Source organism: Rousettus aegyptiacus, unplaced genomic scaffold (assembly GCF_014176215.1).
Source record: "Rousettus aegyptiacus isolate mRouAeg1 unplaced genomic scaffold, mRouAeg1.p scaffold_m13_p_8, whole genome shotgun sequence".
In the NCBI taxonomy this organism is placed as follows: Eukaryota; Metazoa; Chordata; class Mammalia; order Chiroptera; family Pteropodidae; genus Rousettus; species Rousettus aegyptiacus.
In genome coordinates this window covers 59,797,185-59,806,692 of record NW_023416311.1, presented here as the reverse complement: position 1 = coordinate 59,806,692, position 9,508 = coordinate 59,797,185, and the positions used below count along the sequence as shown (strand labels likewise).

General features: G+C 33.9%; 1 pseudogene; it reads right to left on the bottom strand.

The window, feature by feature from the left end:
* Nucleotides 1-6,899: 6,899 nt before the first annotated feature.
* LOC118607650 lies at nt 6,900-7,018 on the bottom strand (annotated as a pseudogene).
* Between the last annotated feature and the right edge of the window lie 2,490 nt (nt 7,019-9,508).

Genomic DNA, 9,508 nt, shown 5'->3' with positions numbered 1-9,508 from the left:
CCTGAGGCCTCATCTTCCTATGAGGTTTCTTTGCTCTGGAGGACACTGAATTAGGACTTCAAACGATTTTGATTGAACTTCGATACTGGTCTAAACATTGGAAAATTAGGTCATTTGACATTTCTGATCCATGACTTACCACATGTTTTTTTTCCTAGATATTGTTTTAAAGATCAGGGAAGACAGCTAAGCTTTCTTTTTATCTTTCATCTCCATTATTGTCTATCATTCCAGTTCAAATCACCATCATTATTACCCTGGAATTCTGGAATAGTTTCCTATTGTTTTCAGTGTGCTACCCTCACTCCCTTCTTTTCCGGAACTCATTCTCCAGATAGTAATTAGAATCATGCCATTATATCTTCTTTTTGTCCCTTCTGGGTGTAATTGATACTCTTCTCCCTGCAGCACTGTGCTCCAGGGTGCCAACTTATGTTGACTGCATTAGATGGACTTCCTGACCTTCTGGCTTTAGTTGAGGTTAGTCAATTGGGGGAGATAATGGTAGGTCAATAACAGGGAGGATAGGAGAAAGTGATTGGGATATTTGTCACCCACGCTTTCCCCCTTCCAAGGCACTGTTTGGCAGGGTCAGTGAGTCTCTACTAGAGGCTCAGCTCCTATCATGCGGCCCTCTCCTTTAGTTACGGATGCAACTACAGCTCTTTCTAAATTCTGCGAATATATATATTGCCCCTTATGTCCCAGGGATGATAATGCTTCCTCACTATGGCTAATTACAGTACATTTCGAACCTCTCCCCTATTTTCCCCCTTAAAGCTATTGTTGTATTTATAAACATATTTATTTTCTCTTTAATGAAACCATCTGAAGGTATCATCCACTTTCTGCCACGTCCTTGAGATAGGAAAGAGATCATTCTCATCCCATAAAATTCACCATTTTAAAAAATAAAAGTTATTGGTTTTTAGCATATTTACAAGACTGTGCACCCATCACTGTATAATTTTAGAACATTCTCATCACCTTAAGAAGAATTCTTATATCCATTAATAGGCACTCTTCATTTCCCCATACCCCCACTTTCTGGAAACCATTAAACTACTTTCTATCTCTATTTTAGATACAGATATAAATGAAATTATATAATATGTGAATTTTTTGTCTGATTTCTTTTTTCTTTAAGCACCATGTTTCAAGGTTCATCCACGTATTAGTACTTCATTCCTTTTTATGGCCTAATGATATTCCATTGTATGATATACTATATTTTGTTTATCCATTCATTGGTTGTTGGATATTTAGATTGTTTCCACTTCTTAGCCATTATGTATAATGCTGCAATGAACATTCATGTACAAGTTGTTGTACGAACATATGTTTTGAATTATCTTAGGTATATACCTAGGAGTGGAATAAGTAGGTTACATGACTACTCTGTTTAACTTTTTGAGAAACTGCCAAACTGTTTTCTACAGTGGTGGAATCCTTTTATATTTTACCGGCAATGTGTAAAGATTACAATTTCTCCACATCCTTGCCACTGCTTGTTATTTTTTATTTTCTTGTTTATAGGAATCTTAGAGGGTGTGATAATGATGATGAACATATTTTTATGTACTTATTAGACCTTCGTATAATTTCTTGGTAGAAATGTTTATCCAGATCGTTTTTCCATTTTTTAATTGGGTTATTTGTCTTTTTATTATTTAACTGTAGGCATTATCTTTTTTTGTTGAATTACAAATATTTTCTCCCATTCTGCAGGTTGTTGTTTTACTTCTTTGGTGGTGACCTTTGGCTCACAAAAGTTTTCAATTTTGACGAACTCTCATTTGTTGTCATATTTAAGTATTCATTGTCTAATCTAAGGTCATGAAGATTTACAACTAGATTTTCCTCTAAGAGTTTTATAGTTTTAGCTCAGACATTTAGGTCTGTGATCCATTTTGAGCCAATTTTTGTATGTGGTGTGACATAATAGTGAGAGTTCATTATATTGCATGTAGATATTCCATTATCCCAGCAGAATTTGTTTAAAAAATTGTTCTTTCCCCATTGAATAGTCTTGGAAAATTTTACTAAAAATAAATAATCATATATGTATGGGTTTATTTTTGAACTCTTAATTCTATTCTTTTGATCTGTATGTCTATCCTTATGCCAACCAGTACCACAGTGTCTTGAGTACTGCAGTTATATGATAGGCTTTGAATTTTAAAAAGTATGAATCCACCAACTTTGTTCATTTTAAGATTGTTTTGGCCATTCTGTATTCCTTGCAATTCTGTATGAATTTTAGTGTCAACTTGTTTATTTTTTGAAAAAAAAAAAAAAAGACATTTGGAATTTTGATAGACATTATGTTGAATCTGTAGTACTGTCATCGATATTTGACAATATTAAATCCTTCCATCTATGAACACAGGATATCTTCTCATTTAGTTAGGGCTTTAATTCCTTTAAACAATGTTTTGTAGTTTTCAGTGTATATGACTTGCACTTTTATAAATTTATTCTTAAGTATTTTACTCTTTTTATACTATTGTAAATGGAATTATTTTATTAATTTTATTTTCAGATTATTTATTATCTTTGTATAGAAGTACAATTGATTTTTATAAGATATTGATCTTATATCTTATAATCTTGCTACCTTGTTTATGTCCAATGCTGTTTTAAATGAAAATAAACAGAAGTTTCTATGTAAAAATGTGTAATTATTCATAGAAATTAGCTATATTTAGATATGATTTATTCCTGAGAATATACACTTAATATTTCCAATATGTTAGACTAAAAAAAGGGTAAACAAAATAAAGCCTTTAATCTTCAACTTAGATAATTAAAGCATTTAGTGAGTACTATTCTATCCACATTATGTATACAAACATTTTATCATCGTTACAACTCTATAAAGTAGGTATCATGATTAGCCTCATTTTACAGGTGAGGAAATTGGGGGCACAGAAAAGTTAAATAGCTTAAGCAAGGTTACATGGCTGGAATGTGGTGGAGTCCAGATTTGAAACTTGACAATATGGTTTTGGTGTCCATGTTTTTAACATCTATGTCATGTTGCCACTTGGAAAAAGGTGAAAATCGATCTGAAAAAACTCCTTGCAGTGGATAAAGTGCAGAATTTTTCAATACTTTCATTGTCCTTCTCCAATTAGAAAGAACACCAAATGTCTGAGGATTATCAAAATGATCCTGAAAAGAGGGAAATACCTTCTAAGCAAAATCAGTCTTATAAGCCTAGTTTTTCACATTAAAAAAAAAGAAAAAGAAAAACAAAAACAAAAAATGACTTTTGTTTTAGAACAGTTATAGATTAACAGAAAAAATATAGAGATAGTATGGAGAATTCTCTTATATTCTCTTTTTGCTTTCATGGTTTCTGATGAGGAGTCCAATATCATTCCAACACTTTTTCCTTTAATAAGGTACATTTTTCTCTTTGTTTGACATCTGTAGTTTGAATAACAACACACACCTTTGTGTGAATTTTTTGGTACATAGTCTACTTGATGTTCATTGAAGCTTCCTGGATCAATGGTTTGGTGTCTGTCATAAATTTGGAAATTCTTGGTCATTCTTATTTCAAATATTTATTCTGCTTTATTCTCTCCTTTTTTCCATCTGGCATTCAAATTATACATATATTATACCTTTTGAAAGTGTCTCACAATCTTTGAATATTCTGGGGTTTTTTTTTGTTTGTTTTTTTTTTTAATTTCTTTTTCCTTTGCATTTCAGTTTAGGAAGTTTCTACTGATCTATTTTCAAGCTCATTGATCCTTTCCTTTGCCCTGTGCAGTCTACAGATGAGCCTATGTGGGAGCTAAAAATTACTTTCTTTTTACCATCTAAGTAATTTTAGCTGGGCTAATAATCAAATTAACAGAGAAAGATTAACAGAAGAAAATGTATAAAGTTTATTACAAACGTATATGCCAGGGGTGTCATAAGATATGAAACCTGAAATGCATTGGGCAGCTAATGTTTATATTCCATTTTGGAGAAAGGAAAAGGAGCAAGGGTCTGAGATTTCAAAGGAAATAGGTAGTTTACAGTTAGCTGAGGAAGAGCAGAACACATGTGGCAGGTAGATTCTTGCTAGACATCCCAGAAACAATGAAACAAAGTGGGGCATCCAGCTACTAATCCTCCGCCTAGAGCCTTCCTATCTAAAGCTGAAATGAATATGTTGATTCCCTTCTTAGTGGCAGCCTTTTCATCTGAATCTCTTAGGCTGAAATGGGTGAGGGTTTAAGGTTCTTTCTGAGCCTTTTGTTTCTTAATAACCAGCTTAAAATCAATATCCCAAAAGGCACAGTTTAGGGGTGGCAAAACTTTGGTTCTCTTCACCTATTACAAGCATTCTTTATTTCTGTTACTCTTTTTGATTTCTGGTATTTCTTGTTTATTTTTTTCTTGGAATTTTCCTCTTTGTCTTTATATTACCCATCTATTCTTATATGTTGTCTATTTTTTTCATTAAAGCACTAGCATATTAATCATAGTTATTTTAAATTCTTTGTCTAATAATTACAATATGCGTATGGTATCTGAGTTTAATAATGATGCTTGTTTTGCTTCTTCAGACTGTGTGTTCTCTTGCCCTTTAGCATGGCTTGTAACTTTTTGTTGAAAGCCAGACATGATATATTGGGTAATAGAAACCGAAGTAAATAAGCTTATGATATGAAGATTTATCTTAATCTGGCTAAGAGGTGGCCTGTGTTTATGTGTGCTGTAGCTGTAGGTGCCAGCAAGTTCACCTTCCTCTAGCATTCTTTTTTTATTTACCCTGTTGACTTTGGGCTTCCCTAAGTACTTCTCAGAGAGAGTCAGTATCGTATAGTTCTTTTAGCTGTATTCCACTGCTGTTACACTGAAACTCTGATGAAGTGGTAAAATACGGACAGAGGAAGGGAAGAATTCTATAATCTTATAACTAAATCTAACTCTTTTGTTTGGCCTGTGTTTTAGGGCTCTGACCTTTACAAGCGTATCTCCAGAGGTATAGCTCCCCTACTGCTTCCTGTCTCCTTCTCTGGCTGCAGCATCCCTAATTTATTTTCTCGAAATCTCTGATTTCTTCTTCCTAGTTGTTTCGTTGTTGTTGTCTGTTTGTTTGTTTGTTTTTCTTTCCTTAGGTAGAACTGGAAAGCAGAAAATGCTGAAGTTGAAGGAATTCTCCCTCTGCTAAGAGGAGCCTCAGGCAACTTTCTTTTCCCTGGACAGTAGGCCTTTGTTATAGAAAAGGTTCTAGATGTGTTTCACAATGATTATTCCCCCCTGATCTTGCCAGAGCCCTGGGGAATATTTCTTGGATCCTCAGGTGAAAATCTGGTGGGGTTTCCGGAGGTAAATCCCACGAAAGTGTGAGATTCCCCAAAGACTGTGACCTGTTGGAGTTTCTCATTTTCACGCTGGTCCACACAGCCTTCAGCAATTTGTCAAAATTACTGTTTAAGTGTTTTTTACCAGTTTATTGCTTCAGTAGCTTCTGCTCCAGGCAGGCAGATCTTGGCTGTCACTCTGGATTTGCCTGTATCTCCAGATTTCTGGGTGGCAATTTGCCCTGCCACCTCTGTCCTCTGTGATCCAAGCAGCCATTGCTTTTCGGTTTATTCAGCTTTTTATTGTCGTAAGGACATGAGTAATGACTTCCAAGCTCTTTATATGTCTGAGTTGAAACTAGAAGTCATGCATGTAGTTTTGAATCCCGAAATACACAACATGGATGAAACTTGAAAAAAGTTACTGAAGAATAAAACATACATAAAAAAAAATGAGGAAATATTTTATAGTTTAAATATGAAAGTGCATGTAATAATTTGATTTGTAGCTGCAAGTGTAAATGAAAGTAGCAAACTATATAGAAATTTAGCCTTTCTCCAAATATTTAGATAAGTCATATTCTCAATGTGGATAATTAATGGATTTCACTATCTTACTTTCCATTCATGTAAAATACTGCTTTGATGTTTATTTGATGAGAAAAAAGATATTTTTTCATAAGAAATAGCATAAAATTCAGTGACTCATAAAGTTTGTCATGGGATTTGTTTTGGTATAGATATTGTTATTTTGTATGTAAAACAGTCTTCAAAAGACCACAATGATCCTAGTTTCACTCAGAAGTCACATGTTGATGCAACCTTATGTTCTCACAGTGGCTGCCTTTTAGTACATCAAACCCTAGTGAACATCATTAGATCAAATGACTGTAAAAGGTCTTAAGTGGAATGATTTTGATCTGCTCTACACATTTCCCACTGGATTTTTGTCCACATTACATAATCACTGTACATTTGGCACAGTATGTTGCCTTTGAAAAGGCTTCAAGATTAAGAAAGCATGAAGACCGAATTGGCCATAAAATCAGAAACGAGTACTAGAAATATATAAGCTGCAAAAACTGGAACCTTCTTTTCTTCTTCAATGTAAACTGAAAAACTCATGCTGAGCTAAAGCTTTATGATTAAGGACTCAACTTAGATAAGCCCTAAAGGCTATTTCGCATTATTTGTCTTCTGATTTAGCTAGGCTTTAGTATTAAAAATTTATTTAGTAAAGAATGATAAAATTCTTACCCTAGTACAGAAAATGGTCCTATTTACTCTAGGATGGTTAGTTAGTAATCATGGATATGAAAAGTCACCTGTCAATATGCATATAGCAGATTAATATAAGAGCATTCTACTCTAAGGGAACATACCAGTGAAGGAAGACCCTATGGATGTGGATAGTTTTAAAGGAGATATTGACAACAGAATAGATATTAAATGTGCTTCTCCAAATTGAGGTGACTTACATACATCCTTTTTTTTTTTTTTTTTTTTTTTTTTAGGCAAGGCAACCCTTGGTTGACCTCACAGATTGCAAGGACCTTGTCAGCTTACAATTCCTCATTTTTTATTTTTTTATGCCTACAGCACCTAGTCTTTCTAGGTGGTCTCCCATCCAAGTACTAACCAGGTCCGATCCTGCTTAGCTTCCAAGATCAGACAGGATCTGGCTTGTTCAGGGTGGCATGGCGGTAGACACATACCCATTTTAACACATATCCATTCTTATCCCACATCTACTCCTCCAGTGTAATTAGATTTAATAAAGGAGCTGCGACATCAACTTGAAAAGCTTTGAGATATGTTCAAAAGTCACATTTGGAGGTCCAAACAATCAAATCAGAACAAATATTTTAGAAAATAAACTTTTGTTTGTTGAGGATAGCCTACAGGAATATTCAAAGATGTGCTAGAGCCAATTTTTATCAGCTTCTGAGAGCCAGTTGTCAAATTTTCATTAATTTTGCAAGTTGGTTGTTCAACAGGCCATTATTAGATATTAAAATATGCAGTTTTAAAATTATATAAATTTTATTAAAATAAAAGATAATAAGTGCAAAACATCATTTCCTTGGTGATTTATTGCATCGTATACCATTTTGATGCTCTTGAGGTTATTTATAACTACTGTATCACCAAGTGGAAATACTATAGATGATGTGTTACTGAGCATTTCTTCCTGACTTGTTCATTGATGTCACATTGGTAGCTTGAAATTGGCCATAGGAGGGGTGTTTATACCTTGAAAATCACCAACCACTCATAATATTGGATTGAATTATTTTTTTGTTGATTATACAAGCTTAAAAAGTGATGGATAAAATGTTAACAATGCAGATTAAATTTAAGTGCCTTGTATGTGTTAATTACATTGTGAATAGCACAAAAATTGAAGAACTATTCTTTCAATATCCAAAAATTATGATCCAATTCAGCAAAGAATTGCCCACAAATGACAAATGAGTGACATTCTGTTATATGTCTTTACTGTTTTCACCTTACTCATTATTATTTGTAAGTTGTGTGCTATATAGCCTTTATATTGATAAAACTTATTTAAAACTTGCATATATAGATATATACACACTTCTTCTCCAGAGACAAAGTTGATAAACATTTACCAGCATACTTCTCAGGGTATACGAAAAACTATTAAGGTGGGCTACATTAGACCAATTCTGTAGCAGTTCTGATGACAATTAAACCTTGATATGTAGTAGGGAAAAGAACTTTTCTGGCACAGACGTGAATAGCAACTTTATTGAGCTGCCAAATTGCTGCCTACTTTTCCTAAAGTAGCGTGACCCTCTTTTTGTTGATGTAGAATCTTTATGTTTCTAAAAGTCGATCTAGCAACTTCACTTTTTAGGTTCCCTCTAGGGGTACTGTTTTGATGAGAGTGCTTTGACCAATGTACTGAAATCTTTTTTTTCTCAGAATTTTGCAAACCTTCTGAGCCATTCAGGGACCCCTGTCTTGATAGATGTCGCCTATCTGTTTGAAGATACATATTTGGGTAAAACATAATTTTCAATCTCCATAGCAATTTTTTTTTTCAGATTTTATGTTACTATAAAAAATGCTTGTTTTTTTTTACCTTCCTTAGATACTTTTCCTAAGTCAATGTGCAGCTTTCTTCCACTCCTGCTGGATCTAATATGTGGCCACATGGCTCAAAAAAGGGGAAGAAATGGAAAGAAAAAAGAAGCAGATTTAGAAGTCATTAAGTTGTGATATTACACAATTAAATGATGGTTTCCTCTCATTCTTTTTGTGTCTCAGTTGGTCAAAGGGTAATAGGAGAATGAAGAGAGAAGCTTCATCTTAGTGCATACAAAATAATACTCTCACTTTTTAAAAATATTGAGTCCCTCTCTTCCCCCAACCCCTTGCCAACACACAATCTGTTATTGGTAGAAAAAGATCATTGTGTGAAGGAAATTCTTCTTAGAAAAACCACTGCTTTCACTGTGGGAAACACTTGACGCTCTGCCTAGAGTGTCCTAAACTGTAAAATGTAGAGCTGGTTTAAAATGATTCTATCCCATACTTAGAGGATTGAGGAACCAGTTCTCACATTATATTGTTGAATACTCTTCACAGGGATAGGTACTATTGGAAAAAATATTGTCAGTGGTGATTTTTTAGAATTATATTATAACAATAGGGGACTTGTAAATATCTAGTTGGTTGGCTGTTTGTAGGCTAAGCCTTGGAATTAGTGTTACAGACCCTTCTCTAGTTCAGTCAAACTATTTCCACATCCTTTCCAATTTAGTGATACCGTTTTACATGTCTAAATGTCACAAAACTTAGTGAATTAGAGCACAGAGACTGCACGTGTGTATCAATTTGAGTTCTGTAACAGTCTTTAGACATCTATCCCACTAGAATAAACAGCTAAAGTTATTGGGTGATATTGACCAGTAAGCATGTAAAATTTACTTTCTGAAAAGGTGACATGCAAAGATCACAATAAAAACACAAATTAAAAAATATAAAATATGCAAAATTTTAATCTCATGCTGCTTCTCATTCACCTAGCCCATGCCCTCTCTCCACACAAGTGAATCACTTGCATAACTATTTTTTATGTATTTCGCCAGGTGTCTGTGTGTGTGTGTGTTTGTTTTATTGCAAATTCAAGATGTGAATACATGTTACAGATGTAATTATACTTGCACTGA